The 16,120-nt window shown below is 39.0% G+C and overlaps 1 protein-coding gene across 4 annotated transcripts in view; it reads right to left on the bottom strand.

The window, feature by feature from the left end:
- BMPR1B (bone morphogenetic protein receptor type 1B) overlaps positions 1–14,105 on the bottom strand; it is a 392,832-nt gene extending 378,727 nt beyond the window's left edge. Inside the window, exon 1 of one of the 4 annotated variants that reach the window (XM_036914083.2) lies at positions 13,938–14,105. The gene's annotated coding sequence lies outside the window, so the exon portion shown is untranslated. Of the gene's footprint in view, positions 1–13,826 lie in introns of all 4 variants that reach the window. The other 3 variants (XM_036914082.2, XM_036914080.2, XM_036914088.2) reach the window with 3 other exon arrangements.
- Positions 14,106–16,120: the final 2,015 nt, after the last annotated feature.

Raw genomic sequence — 16,120 nt, 5'->3', positions numbered from 1 at the left:
CATTTTCAACAAATGTCTTAAAGTTCTTAGAAAATAATTCAAAGAAAGGAGTACAGTATTGATTGCAGAATTACTTCCTCCTAACCCAAATTATGTGTGACCCCCAAGTAAAGGATTTATAAGTACACGTAAAATGGTGCACAGTATAATTATATGATTTTTAATGATCAGTCTCCCATGTGAATATAAAATCTCAGAGGTGGTACGATTTGGAAGGGACTTAATCTGTAAACCTTCTGTCTCTGAAATACCAAAACCACCTGAAGAGAAAAAAATACAATACAAACATGAAACAGTAATGGTACCTTGTCTACAGAAGTTAATGCCATACTACAATGATTAACTGTGGTAAGATTTGTCCACTTGGGTTACAGAATCAGGCATTTCAGAGAGTTTGACCAAATTCTACGTAAGTGATTGGTCCAAGGTTCCAAAACTGTGGCCTTTCCTGCTTCCCAGCGGTGTGCTCTTTTCGACAAACTACTGGCCTCCTCCCCTGAAGAAGGGAACTATGCAAAACGCTAAAATAAGAACAAATGTATTGAAACATACTACTCTCTTTCATCCATTACTATGATGAGCAATTGCGAAAGAAGAAATTATTTGACCTGAGAAATGAGAACACAAAGAAGATTTGAATTATATGAGATTATGAAAGTTCAAGTAAAAAATAATCAACTAGTCCTTCCTTATTATATGGTTTCATAACGAAATTATAAAGGGTCATTCAATGATTTAAATGGCAGGTAAAATTAAAACAAATAAAAGGAAATACCCTTGACATGCATAACAAGCCTCCAGAATCCACAAGGTCGCAGAACAGAGGTCTCATAGTTAAACCCAGTAACATGATTTTAAAATAATCTGGATCATTAGTGGAGCAAATATCTGATTATTTATGTTCAACATAAATATAATTTTCCATAATGGAAAAATTGTATTTTGGAATATAGGGAGTCACTAAGGAAGCTTTCTATTTGTTGCAAATTATACTAGAGCTCAGTATGTTTTTGTAATATTTATACTTCTTTTGAAAATCAAATGATGATTATTGGACTAAAAAACATGCTGATTTAACATATAGGTATATACTACTCACAATATCAATTCTTTCTAATTCACCATTTCACTTTTAATACCTAAATCCATTTTGAACTTTGCCTTCCATATAGCACTTTGGCTCACATAAAATATACATTTAACCTGGTGATTTTGGAAACTAAAGATTTCTTTAATTTTATAAAATTCAGCCTCAGCTAAACTCCATGGTCACAGCCAATAGACCCCATTGCATTTTATCCTGCAAAAAAAACAATGGATTTATACTTAAAATAAAGAAGAGGTTTTATGATTCTTTCTAGAAAAGACCTGAGTGAAGATATGAACTAAACTGTCTGTCTGGCAGACGTCAGTTTGGGCAGGTTGCAAACCTGGAAAAACCACTGTAGTAATTTCATTTCACTCTAGCACATTCTGACAAATCATTCAAAAAAGGCTTCAAGATCAAATTTTCCTTAAAGGTTTTTATTGTGTTTTTAGTACATACGCTGTGGTCCTTCTCAACAACTGAACTTTTCCAAACCCCACAATCCAATGTTTCCTGTTAGGTATATATTAACCATGTTTCTTTCAAAATGATTTTTTATGTTTAAAAAATGTGATTTCAGATAAGCCAATCAACTTTAAGTGACTTTTTTCATCATTTGTATCTCTGTATTCTTAGCAAATTACCTGAGTTATTTGATTCCCCAAATTCACTAAAATATTTTCTCTCTCTCCTCTCTCTCTCTCTCTCTCTCTCTCTCTCATGCACACACACACACAAATAGGTGAACCAAATGGAAGTCAATTTCAGTAAAGTTGTGGTAGCTGTTCTAAAAGACACTGACAGAGCTCTCTGTATAAAAATGTTCCACAACTGAAAGAAAGATTAGTTATGCCATTTAAGGTTCATAATATACTTTTACAAAGATTTTAAACATTTTTCTCTCTTCATCCATCTCTCTTCTCAAAATATGATCAATAACCCAAGTGTTCACCTTGAACACTCTTTAATGATCAGCCTTCCTCTAGGCTCTCACAGCACCTTCTACAGGCCACCACCACCTCATACAGTTGTTCTGTATAGATCTCTCCCTTCCCTCAGTAGACATTCCAAGCTTTTTGGGCCAACAGGGCTCAGTCATCTTTGTATCATCACTAACACAATATCTGCCTCTCATAGGTCTCCAATATTTAAACACACACTTTAAATCAGATGGTCCTATATTAGAATTCTGGACTACCACTTGCTGAACTTCACTGTGCCTTAAATTCCTTCATCTGTAAAATGAGGATGATAGTCACTACTATCTTAATCATGATCCATTTATATAGCACATTGTTCAGAACACAGGAAAGACTCAAACACAGTAGCCTCTTTCTTTGCCTACTTATATATAATTGCATTTCAACCCCCACATTAATGCTAAATTTCATCTTTTATGCACAGTCTTTCAAATTTGAGTATTATAATTATTTCTTGACAATTTGGCAAATTTGTGGGGTCTTTATATGCTAAAGTATAAGGTCACTGAAGAACTAAGCAATGGGGAGGGAAGGACTAGCTTTGATTCCGTTTAGGGGTAATCAGGCCTTGGAAAATTAAAAGCTATGTGGAAACTCAAAGGAGAAACCAGTGGATATAATCTACTCTACTTTTTAAAAAAGCCCTTGAGCAGGTACTACCACAAAATTTATTAGAATGAAGTAAGTCACCATAAGATTATATGAACTTTTACTTGAGATAGAGACAACAATGAAAAAAGGCATTACTTTAGCAGGAAAACTATAACAGGGAAGATGCTGGAAGTGGTCTTAACATATTTACAAATGATGTAGAAAAGGAAATGTAGATTAAATTTTCCAGGTCTGTGAAAGATACTGTTTTTCCAGTATGTGAAATGCCAAGTCAATGGGATAACCTACAAGATTTCCAAAACTCTGAGTTACTAGGAGAAAAACATCAAATAAGATTCAAAGCAGAAAACTATAGGGGTACATACATAGGGGAGGAAGTACACAGACTGTACTTCTCAGGAGAATGGGCCTTACTTACCACACAAAGGAGCTTACCAGTCACTACAGTAACATGCTCTAAAGGCCAGCAAAAGCTCACGAGGGCACCATGTCACTCCAGAAAAAAAAAAAATGTGGCTCTCATCGTACTTAAAACCACAGTTCATCTTTACTTGAAATACTACATGCAGTTCTAGTCTAACACCGCCTAGCATTCCAAAAATAAGTGCTACTGAATGAAAATATTCCAACTCTAATTTCACGCCCCCCCCATAAAAGAGGGGGGATTAGAAGCTAAGGGAACTTTAAGCAAATAAAAACAAATGATCAGATGGACCACAGTACAGCTCAATGAAGAAAAACAAGAAAGATCACCATTTTTTTTCAGTCTAGAAAGGTGAAGGCTCTAGGGAAATATTAGCAATGTCAAGACTCATAAACACTATACAACAATGGAAAGTACAGACAAGGCAAACAGAGAGCTAAGGAATCGCTGCTGTACTTCAACTACAGTGTCTGATTTAGTTGAAGAATAAAATATAAAGCCAAGAAGTTAAACTAAATTTTAATCAGTTCCAAAAAGAGAGCAGTGGCTTATATTGAGGAAAACTAAAACATTTGAAGGATATAACACTACATTTTTAAAAGTGAAATTGTGGAACACCAGTCCTAGTCTTCCCTAACAAATTCCCTGATAGCATCGCCTAAAAATAAACCAAATGAACTTGGCACTTCATAAATGTTCTCATCAAGCATTTGTCTTTCCCATTTTAGTCTATTTGTGCTCTGCATTTACTTTTTGATAGTGTATCATCTGTGATTTTAAACACTTTCTTCTTAGACCAAGACTAGATTATCTCTTTGACACATATGGCATCAAATTCATTCATATTGTATAAACATTTAATATTTCCATTTGTAAGAAAGATATTACTCAAAAACTAAAAATGTAAAAATACTGTTAAACTTCATTATACCTTCCCAGGTTTAGGGGAAATGAGCCAAAAAGGAGTATACAGTCTCATGGCAAGTCAGCCTTCATGAAATTGCAAATAAAATAGGAGCTAACAGTATTTGATGAAGAAAGCCTGTGTAATACAATTATAGGTTTTTGATTATCAGTGATGAAAACTGTCTGGCTCCAATGGCTACAGTGTACTTTATATAAGTGTGCCATTTTTAGCTTTTTTTTTTTAGCCAAGAGAATACATTTTTTAATGTTTAAAACATGGACATTTCACAAAAATATTTTGAGTGAAATTATATAATTAGTGATTTTATAGCAAAAAAACATTTTGCTGTTATTATCAGTCCACAATATCATTAAAGTATTTTAAGATTATGTCTACGGAACACCACATCATTATTCCAATTACACTTGGTCAAAATTCCCATCAGTCAAAACTCCTAAAGCTAGTAATGACCTTGGAAATATTCTAGAGGTTCAGGATCACAGAAATGAGCACATTTTAACACTCTCTGGATCAGAAGAGGTAGAGGAAGCAGTGTTTCCAAATCAAGTGCAAAAGGAAGAGAGAAAAGAGGAGAAAATAGGGGAGAGGGAGGAAAAAGTGGGAAGGTGGAGAGTGAGAGAATGAAAATGAGCAATTGTGTATTCACAGGACTGAGGAGAAACACAGATGCCATTCTAACATTCAGACTGTGCACTTACAACAAAGGTTTTTTTTAAAAAAGTTATGCATGTTTTAAATATCTTTAAACTGCTAAATATGACATATTCAAGAAATAAAGGCATCAAGTTATAGTTTTTGTACCAACCACATAAAATATATCCCTACAGTGTTGATTGCAAAGGAAACATTTTAAAGTTAAAAAAGCTGAAAACTGAATTTTCTAAGCACTTTTCCATTTCTTCATGACTTTGTAAAACAACAGATTACAATAAGGGAATGCAGAAAATGCAGTCTGCAAAATCTTCCATGTACCTGAAAATAGATTGTTTAAAGGCAGTAGATTTATAATAAATTCTGAAGTACCAGCCATCTTTACAAGTAATTTTCCCTGCTTTTATTAGTAAAGATGTCAAAACTTAAATTCTATAAAACAATTTTTTGGAAGAACATAATTCATGTATGACTGTTGTACCCCACCCAGCCTTAACACACTCTACAGAATGCTAAAATGAAAACATTCAGATTATTTTGTTATAGAATTAAGAACTTCTTACACCATCCATATTTAAGGAGGATGTATGCATTATTTCATAAATATGCATAATTTTGCAGTAGGAAATGCCTAATTTGACTACAAAAATCACACGGGTTTGCTGAGTGAAGCAAGAAGTGAATCAGGCCCATTGAGAATTACTAAGAAAAACATAATCAAACATAAATGACACAGAATACAAGATCATTTTCCAAATTGGTCCCAGAAACAGCTCCTAGGTAAATTTCCATGAAAAGCTAATTTAATTCAATTAAACAGTGTAGCATGGCTTTCCTCTTCAGAAAGAGTTTAAATATTTTCATTTGCTACAGATGTTTAAGATAAGTGTTTTAAAGAGTGATTGATTTCATCTTGAATGAGATGAAGATTCACAATAGCTGGAGGAGGAACTTTTGGGTGAAAAAGGACTTACTGAGCAGATTTATTTTAATCACTACAGCATCCATCATTTATAAAGTAAACAGACTAAAACTTACACCCATCAGTATTTTATATGACAGTATGTCCTGCCATATAAATGCAGTATTATTTCCCACTCAAAATTACAGCATAAGATAAAATACTTAGAAACAGTGCTTGTCCTCCCTATATTATTAGAACCTACCTAATTCAATGCAGGGAACAGATTAATCCTTTAAAAATTAAATTAATAAATATACTTCGGAATAATTCAGGTCTCCCTGGATACCTTTTCATAGTTCATCTCAACATCATAGAAGTTCACTCACAGTCACTCAGGATGAGTGAGCAATGCATCCTAAGCAGCCTGGCCATGGATTCTTCTGCGTCCATCTGGGCTGCTGGCTGGAACACTGAATGATTCATAAAAATGAAGCAACCTGAGGTCACCTACACCAGGTCTTTTAAACAGAATTGCCAACTGCTTACCAGGTGGTTTCAATTACCAAATGAGAAAGAAACTCATTCTAGATACACCATTTTATTTTCATATTGTCTCTGGCCACAGAATTTGGTAAGTAATGAAGGAAGCTCTTTTGAAATGTAGATTACCAATCATCTGAAGGCCAGAAATCACTGAATGCTTTTGATTGAGAATTATATAAATAAAGTTGAGTGAAAAAGAAAGGCAGGACAGAAAACCATATTATATTATGTTCCCAATTTTGTAAAGAAAAAGTGACCCGAAATATTAATAGTCACTATTTCTGTATGGTACAAAAGGGAGTGATTTTCATTTTGTTATAGTACTCTATATTTCCCAATTTCACTTCAATGAATATGTATTATTATTAGAAAAAAGGACAATAAGTAGCTTTTTAGAAAATATTGTATACTGTAAACCTTGCACTGAGAGAGACTCAGAGGCCCAGGGTTTACCCAAATGTACAGTAGCAGAAAGTCTTTCTTTGAGTAGTGAACAAAAACATTCACTTTACCTTAAAAAGAAAAAGAGGGGGAAAAAAAGAAAAATACCAGAACTGGGTTCCTACCCTCTGACAGGAAGGGCCAGCAGAGGAACAAGTCCTGGTGGCGAGGATGATCCACCTTTCAGGTGAAATGGTTAGTCAGACATTTGGATCAATTTCTCCCAAAGTGTGTTCTGAGGAACATTAGCCCATTGATATATGCAGTGAAAAATATATGTTCCAACACCCCTTGTGGGGGACTCTCACGATGCACATTAGAATTAAAGCCTCCAAGAAGGCTTGCAATTTGAAAAAATACTGACAATTCCCAGATTTCCTTGATTATGTATTTACTTGTCATATGCTTCTGTGGTGTTTACTATATGCCTGGCATTGTTCTACTATTTTACAAATAATCACTATTGTAATCCTCAAACAAATCCATCAAAAGATCTCTATTCTAGTTATCTCTATTTTACAGATGATGCAACTGAGACACAGAAGCAAATGACAGTCCTTTCTAGTACTCTACCACTGCACCATGACTTGCTGTCACAGCCTTAATCCCAAACTGGATTTGTAAATAATATGTTTAGTTACTTATTTCCTGCCCCCTCAGCGATCTTCATCCCAAATAAGAGCAAACATCTGCCTTTTTGTATCCACAATGCCTAGCATAGTGCTTGGCTCTACATAGTGATTGTAACTATGCATTGCATTAATGAATGAATAACAGAGTGAATGCAACAACCAAACTTCATATGCAGAAGGTTACATTATCAGTAATAATGTTACAGACTATTAGTAAAAAGTTTAAACCAACAAACTGGTTGACAGAAAAGTACTTACATAGCAACTTAGATTTTCCATGCCTCTGTGGCACAGATAGAAGTGCCACATACAATATATATTATATTTATAATTTGGAGTGGAAAGCAGAAGTCCCACAGAGGTCAGAGGGCCAGCTACTTAAACCAATCCAAGGAAGCTCCAAAGAGGAGGCAACTTTCATAAACTCAATCAACAGAAAACTGGGCCTTAATTGTTACAACTTCAGATAAGTTGACATGATTAATTTATAAACAAGCAGTTTAATAGAGTATAGACAGGAGGTAAAAAAATATGAAGGGTTGTGCAGTAAATCAAGGTAGTAAAAGCAGAGGAGCTATTCCAGAGATTACTGAGATCTGGAAGGAGAGAGTGACATAAGGGAGGCTACCTTAAGGTGAGCAGTGACCTCCAGTGCAGGGACCCAGGCAGCTAACTTAGTCCAGCAGGGAAGCAGCCAGAGGATAATGTCCTTTTTCCACCCTCCCTCTAATCTCCTGCAGGGCTCCCCCAGTGACCTAAGCCATCTGGAAATCATAGTGCTTCACCAGGTATTGCCCTGGGCAGAGAGCATAAGGCAGAAGGCTTGAGAGGATCTGGAGAAGCAAACAGAACAGATCTGACAAAGAAAACAGTGGGAATATGCCTAAGGTGTTAGTAAAATTGAGTTAGGAAGAGAAGATGTTCAGATACAGAAGGGACTCCTGACTAACTGAAGAGGATCTAAAACAGGGAAAGAGAATTGCTAACATAAAAGTAAAGCAATGCCACGTTGTCTGAACCCCATTTGAGCAGTGCCTTGCATTCTGTAATAAAAGGATTTGGGGATAATACCCCAACATGTGTGTTATTACTGCTAAGTGTTTATTGGACAATATAGTAGCTTCTTTCAAAAAAAAAGAATTGATGATAATTTAGTACCTTTTATAGATGGTTATAAAGTGTAGTAGTTAGATAAAACTCACTGATTTCCATAGAGAGATTGATTTAGACAAAGGCACCATCATTACAGACTTCCTTGGAATCATTTTAGATTCATAAATCAACAAATTAACTAGTGACAGATGTGTCTGTACTTGTTTAAGTCTGTATCTATCTAACTGCTATAAAAATGACTGCAATGTTTATCTCAAGACAGTTAGGCAAGAAACGTTATAAAGAGATCTATTGGATTGTATCTTTTTTCCTTCAGCCAGTAAGTAAATACGACTTTCAGAAAAATCATTGCCGAACTTGTTATTAAAATCTTCTAAAGCTGAAGGCACAGGCAGCCATACCCTTGTTGAAAGACAGGGAAAATTAAGTCAGCTTAATCCAAACTCTGGGTCTCTAACAGATAGTATCTGCAGTGCTCCAGGGACTCACTGAATGCCTACCCTATACTAGTTCTTTGCAAAGGACTGGGACACACTGAGGGGTGGTATTCAGATCTAACAATACAGACATTACGGCAAAGATGCAAAGATTTCAAAGCTGAGGGGTAGAGAAAAATCTCGCTTAAGCCTGAAAAGAGGAATTCTGACTTGCTTCCTTTCCTTTTTAACTGGAACACAACCTTACGTAAAATGAAATGAAGAGATGCTACTTGAAAGAAGCAAGCACAGATAGTCTAAAGGTCACTCTGAGTCCTAGTAAGTCTTGCCACCACACTTCCCTGGACATACTGCGGCCTCTGGGCCAAGAAGCTTGCTGCCCAGGAGACACCTGAAGGAAGGCGAAGAGGTGACTCCTGGGAACTGTGAAGTGTGGAGGTCGGCAATTTAAAAGTAAAAGCAACTGCCGAACCATAGATTGCTACTGTGTAGATCAATTCAAAGTGAAATGATTCAACTCCGTGACTCTTACTCAGAGATAAGAACAAGGTCTGATCAATCTCCCCAGGTTCTACCCTTAGCCAAGCCACCAAACTCATCTAGAACCTTCCACAGCCTCCCACATCATCTCACTTCAGACATTCTTGCTCACTACAGACAGACAAGCTAAGTGATATTTGTTCAGGTCTGCTTAAAATCCTCCATGGTGGTTCAGTGAAATGTACGTCGAATACAAATACTCATAACACGGGCCTGGCTATCTCTCTGACCTCATTCCAACCATTTCCCCTTGCTGCCTAAGCCCAGCCACACTGGCCAGTGTGCACCCATCTTACTGCTGCTACAGAGACAGCCTTGATCTCGCTGTTCAGGAAGTTCTCCAAGGTCTTCACTGGGCTGGCTCTTTCTCCTCTAGAGATGTCCTTAGAGAGGCCTCCCTCGTCCACCCCACATAATGTAACCCTAGTCACTTGCTGTCATGGCACCCTGTCTTATTTTCCTACTGGCAATTTTCACTATTGGAAATGACCTTACTCCTGCTTGTTAACAGTCCATAGTGTTTCCACTCTGTAGAATGTAAGTTCAATGACAGCAAGGACCTTGTGTCGCTATGGGTGCAGTGTCTCCAAAGTAGATAGGAATGCCAGGCAGACAGTGGGCACTCAAACACGTAAGTAAAAATGAATGTAATTGAGATCATTGGCATATAAATGGAGGCTCTAAAAATCATGAAAACAGACTATTGACTGATGGAAATTATGCACTTTTTGTCTTTATACTGTATAGATAAACCTAAAAAATACAAGTAACATAAAATGTCCCTCTTGTCCACACCTAAATCTTCATTTATTTTTTGCTCCACACTCTATCCCTAAAAATTTTATCTTCCCCGATTTTAGTTATTAATTCTGTGTGAATAACTTTTAAACCTGCACTTCTAGCTCTGGCCCCTACTTACCCTGAATTTGTGCCTGCTTCTCTGTATTTCAAGACTTCTACTTCAGTTTCTGCCATCATAAATTTAGTGTGTGGAAACCTGAAATTGGTGTCTCTAAGGCAAATTCAGTATCTCCTTCTAGCCTTAATACTTTTATCAACCATCCTCCAGACACCCAGATTTAAAAGCTAGAAATTATCTTGATTATGAAATTCAAGAACTGGGAGATTGGAAAACATCCACTGAGGTGCTCATCAAGCTTTTTTTAAACTGTTAGCCTTTTTTCAAACAAAGGCTCACAGGGAAGTCTGCTATGTAAAACAGATGAATTTGCAGTTGTTCTGGGAGTTAAATTGGTGGTCTCTGAAGAACAACTTCAAAAAGAGCCTCTAATCTGGTTCAAACTTCCTTTCTTTGCTCCCTAGCCCCTTTCAATACTCAAAAAAGTATAGAGGACAAAATCTAACTCCAGACAGCTTAAATCCTCTAGGAAGGTAGAAATAATCCATCTGCCGATGATGACCCAGCACTCTGCATGATGCTTAACACAAAAGCACCTGGAATGAGAGCACTTAGAAGTCAGTGTTTTAAAATACAAATAACTACCTCCATGCACATGTGTAACAAATGATGACCAGTTATTGGAAACTGATAACTTTTATGCATGACTTGTATGGACTGGCATGAGAAGAAATCTTCAGAATTTAGATAATAAGTGTTAGCTTCTAATAAGAGACGAAGCCACTTCCAGTGAAAACACAGTGCTATAAACAAGCACGTGTCCAGGGACAAGAACTCAGTCACAGTGAAAAGAGCACAAGGTCTCAGCTCCATAACCCAAATGCCTTCACTGGTTATTTCTGAGCATGGTTTTCAAACTCTTTAAGCCTCACCTTCTTTGTCTTTAACAATAATGTGTGTGATGATACGCTTTCCAAGACTCTCTCATCCCTCAGCCTATCATATTATACCAGGCTAAAATACATCCTTTGAGCGACTGTATCTACAAAGAATTAGTATTACAAGTTAGAGATAAATTGGAAAACAACCAACTCTCCTTCAGGATTTTTTTGGACATGTATCGTATGTGGTACTGTGCTGAGAATCTCAAATTCAGAGTAGGAAAGAAAAGGAACACGTTATCTCACACCTTGGTGAGGCAGAACCAAGCAAGTAATCATGCAGAGAGGGGAACTGAACTACATGAATGACATGGAGAGGTGTGCACAAAACCCCAAAAGGCAGAGGGGAGGAGCCTGTGAAAATTAGGAATGGCTTTGATAGGTTACAGGTAGTGACAGCTGAATTTAGATTTGAATGATAAATATGAACTCAGTGCTGAGGAAGAGGGGAGGGTGCTATGTGTACCAAAAGTATCACATTTTAAGGTGTGTTACACTTTCAAGCAAAATCAGTATTTCCTGCAATAAACATAACTTATCAGGCCATCTCACAGTTTTCAAAGTTTATAAGGAAAACCTTAAGTCAATTTCCTTTTAATAAATATTATTTAGCGACCAGAAGATTCTGAAGGACATACATGAACACACTGTGACTGCAGAGGCAGCATGTCACTCAGGGACAACAGTGTAACAGAGAATTCCAGACAACCCTGCCCAGGCTCAGTGCTGTGCAGCACCGGGCAGACAAGGTGGCAGAGCCCCTATAAAAATCACTATAAGTAATGATGATTCACTAACATGACATAAATCAAGATTTTCAACTCACCACAAACTAACATGTTGATTTAAAATCACAAGTCAGTGCCATTAAAATTCATCAGCAGACCCTAGCACATGAGTAATGAGATCATATCAACTTATATCTTATGACCAAAAGGAAAAGGTGGTTTTCTAAAAGGTAATTCAGATCAGACAAATAACACACTGTATCAAGTTTTGTAGCCCTAGGCCATATTTTGCTAAAAACAAAGGTACATTATGCATGACTAAAGAAAACACTGAAAATCAGAGCAATTAATTTCCCAGCTATGTTTCCCATTAAAAAAACACCACCACTATGATTTGCTTACAGCATACCACCTTTTTTTTTGCATCACACAATGATCTAAGTGTGTAATAACTTACATATTTCACTAAGATGTAATATCCTTCAAAATATCCTTGTAGTTAGTTTTCCAAAGAAATTATTGATCTCTGGAATGTCTCATGTTTTAAAATTACTGACAATTCCTTTCCTATTTTCTTCGCAGTTAGAAATAATTCTTCTTGATCACTAGAGTGTAAAGTCGTAAATAAACGAGTATAAAGACTAGATATTTTCTTAAAGACAAATGCCTCAGTTGACACAGGACATTTCCCATCATTTTCTCAAAACAATAATTAGGAGAGCTGTCACTAGGATCCTGGAACTATATGCAAAAAAATACATATTCATTGACAGCAGTTTAGTATACCAAGAAATTTCCATAAGTGCTTTTTCAAATTATTTCAAATACTTTTCAGCTGACTCCTCTCATTATTGATGGGGCCTTTTGTGTTTCTTTCCAGAAATCAGGAACCTTTTCTCAGGTGGTTCTGCTTCACTGCAGATAGGTTCGGTACATTCGCTTTATATGTTGGAGGCAATTAAGCAGCTCTCTTCTCTGTTTCCTTTCACTTGGCACCTTTGTGGCTGCTCAGTCACTGACCTCACATTGGTGGAAAGGTGACTAAGAAAAGAGCAATTCCTAACAACTCAAGGAAACCACAGTGCTCCCATTCTATGCAGAGCAAATACGAAGGACTCTCAATCGGGCTGCAGTGGTGTGGCTCTCAAGGAGTAAGACACCGCACCAGACAACTTCTGCAGGCTCCTCTAATGTCTGAGACTCTTAACACTGCAAGGGACCAACAGAAACATAGAGCCCTGACAGACACAGAGACGAGTGGGGTTGATGGGGGCAAAAAGCGAGAGACTGAGGAAAGGAAAGACAGTGAGACAAGGAGCAGAAAGTCCGCCTCTAACAGACAGAAAGAGTGTGGGAGACAGGGAGGGACAGAGACAAGAGAAGGGGGTAGGGAGAGGGAGACAGAGACACAAACAGAATGAGGGAGAGGCAGACAGAGCCGGTAGGAAAGAGAAAAAGAAAGAGAATGGGGGTTTAAAGACGGAAGGGGGGGCACACTGAGGAAGAGCGTGCCAGAGACAGTAATACAGGCCAGGAGGAGACAGTCCCGGCAGAGGGGCAGAGCCAAGCCCAGCTCTCCGGGACCAGCCCGCAGCGCACTCTCCCGCCGCCAGGCCGGGTCCCGGGAGGCAGGTGGCTCGCCCGGAGCTGGGCGCCTGCGGGTCCTGCCTGCGCGGTTCTGCGTCCCCCGGGTCCGCCAGGCTCCCTCGCGTTTCCGCGACTCCCGGGCTGCCCCACGGTCAGGTCCCTCCTTCCCCAGCTCCGGAGCACGTGTCCCGCCCGCAGCTGCCTCTGCCCCCGACTCCCCGCCAGCCCTGCACGAGGGCCGGGGTCCCGGGCGGGCAGCCCGCGCACAAAGCCCGGGCGGCCAGCGCCTGACACCTCCCCGCCGCTGCCACCGCCGAGCTGCCCGCTCTCCTCGCCCCGCGCGCCGGGCTGCCCGCCGCGCCCCCCTCCGCCCGCCGGCTCAGCCGAACCCCCCCCTCCGCACCGGGACGGGGCCTCACCCGCCGCTGCGCTCCCGCACCGGCGCCCGCAGCGCCGCTGTCCCCGCGCTCCGCGAGCCGCCCCGGCGCCCGCACAGGCCCGGAGCCAACTCCGCGCTCCACGCCGCTCACCGTCCACTCCGCGCCGCCGCGGGACTTCTTTTTCCCCTCTTGCTCCTCGGCTGCCTCTGGATTTTTTTTTTTTTTTCTTCACTTGCCCTCTCCAGCTCCCACTAGTGATTGGAGACTGAGAGCCAAGCACTTAGCGGAGGGATTACTCTTCCGACGCGCTGGGAGCTGCCCCAGCGCGCTGCCCGTGCGAGGAATGGGGAGTGGACTCGGGGCGCTGCGCTGCATCGCGCCCTCGCACAGCCCCGCATCGAGGGTGGGCTGCCAAAGCTTAGCCCGCTTCTCCGAGCAACGATTCGATTGCATTCACAGATGCTTTCTCGGTCATGTGGAAGAAGGGGTTTCAAACAAACCTAGGTCTAAAGAACAAAGATCCGTGGAACTGCTGTACGTTGAGCGGGAAGGGGCTCCCGAAGATGATCTGGTGCAGTGGATTTAAACTTTTAGGGCCATTGACACCCTTGAGAAGTTGATAAAACGTTGACACACCTCGTAAAAAATACACATACACATCAAATTGTGCCTGCAGTTCTGGACGGGGAGTTTAGGAGCCCTGAAACATATAGCTGGGCCTCCTAGGGAAATGAAATGCTTCGTTTCTTCAAGTATTTTGAAACTGTTGAAAAACAAGCAAACAAAAGCTAACAAAAAGAAAAGCCTTGCCTTTGTACTTGATGAAACTTTACAGTTAGTAGTGTTTACTTTGGAAAAGTATAGAACGTCTATTACTTTGTGGTCTCCTTGCTAAATCTTTAAAGTGTTGAAACATTTTCTAGGGAAGTAAATATAAATTTAGTCCTCAGTATTTCAAGAGACTTGGAATAGTTAACTTTTTTTAAGTCAGCCATTTTGCCAACTGTCTCTCGGGGAGGTATCTAATAACTTCCAAGTATTTTTTTCTCCCATAACTTTGTCACCTATCCTCAAATATTAATTTCCTCCTTTTGTAAAATGTTTCCATCTTCCAAATATATTGATAAACCCTCTCCTGTCACCATCAAGCATGTGATTTAAATACAATTTCACTCTGACACAGCTTTTCCCCAATATTCTTCATATCTACCTCTGTTGTCTCAGCCTACCGTTTTCTTTCAACTCCTCCCTTACCTTAAATTATTCCCATTAAATATTTTTATTAAATAGAATCCCTTGAACTTACCAATAAGAAAATTAATTATGTATAAATTTACTTTACACACTCCCACTTAGGAACAGGCAGTACTCCAAGCATTTATTGATGAGTCTGTGGAAGGTGGACACATTTTTCTCCATCAGAAAATGTCAGGGTCCCCATGAAAGACTTTTTCTTTGCCCCATACCTTTTCTGAATCTTAATATTATCAGGGTAAACCTACATCCTGGTTGCTGGTGCCATACTGGAAGAAGAAAGTTTTGTTTAGTATAACACTAGAAAATTTTCAAAATAGGTAGCATTTGTAATTGGCATCATCTCACCTCCTTAACACAATCTTCATTCTAATCCCTAGTACCAGAACTCATCTTTATTGTCCCAACAATCCTAAAGTAGAATCCACCTATGTTACCCTCACCCCATCCTCTTTGCTTTTAAATTGTCTTCCTCCTGGTCCTCAAATTTCCTATCATCTCTATCGTCTGACAATAACTGGGTTTAAGGAAGAAAGAAATGCGATTGAATCAATCCTCTACTGTATGACTTACTGATAACTTTTGTTTGACAAATGTATTTTTCCTCTTAGAATTTCAGTTCTCAAACTGCAGTGAAATAAATCAGGTGTTATGGGAAATTTCTGGAGCAGATAGTATTCAGAACCTGTACTAACAATGGGCTTTCCTTGGCTTAACTCTATTCAACAAATATCCTTCTAGGCATCTACTGAACATAAGACACTGATCCAGGGAACAGAAGCATCTCTGGATAGAAGAAACACAGTTTCCATTTCAATTAACTTATAAACAAATAGATTTTTTTACTTGTGAGATATAAAAAAAATTCCAAATCAAAGGAATAAAGACATTTCTATAGGTTTCATTTTTTTTTAAGAAAAAAAAGCTGGCTAGGAAAGAATCAGAGATGGCACCATCATGGAAACTGTGTTTGAAGTGGGCCTTAAAGGATAGCATTTCAATAGATAGGGTTGGGGAATCTGGAGAATGAACCATTCGACAATCAGCATTTATCGAGTACCTTCATGCCATGCACTGGT

Source organism: Manis pentadactyla, chromosome 5 (genome assembly GCF_030020395.1).
Source record: "Manis pentadactyla isolate mManPen7 chromosome 5, mManPen7.hap1, whole genome shotgun sequence".
NCBI classification, from domain to species: domain Eukaryota; kingdom Metazoa; phylum Chordata; class Mammalia; order Pholidota; family Manidae; genus Manis; species Manis pentadactyla.
The sequence above is the reverse complement of the archived record's forward strand: the minus strand, read 5'-3'. Positions and strand labels throughout refer to the sequence as shown.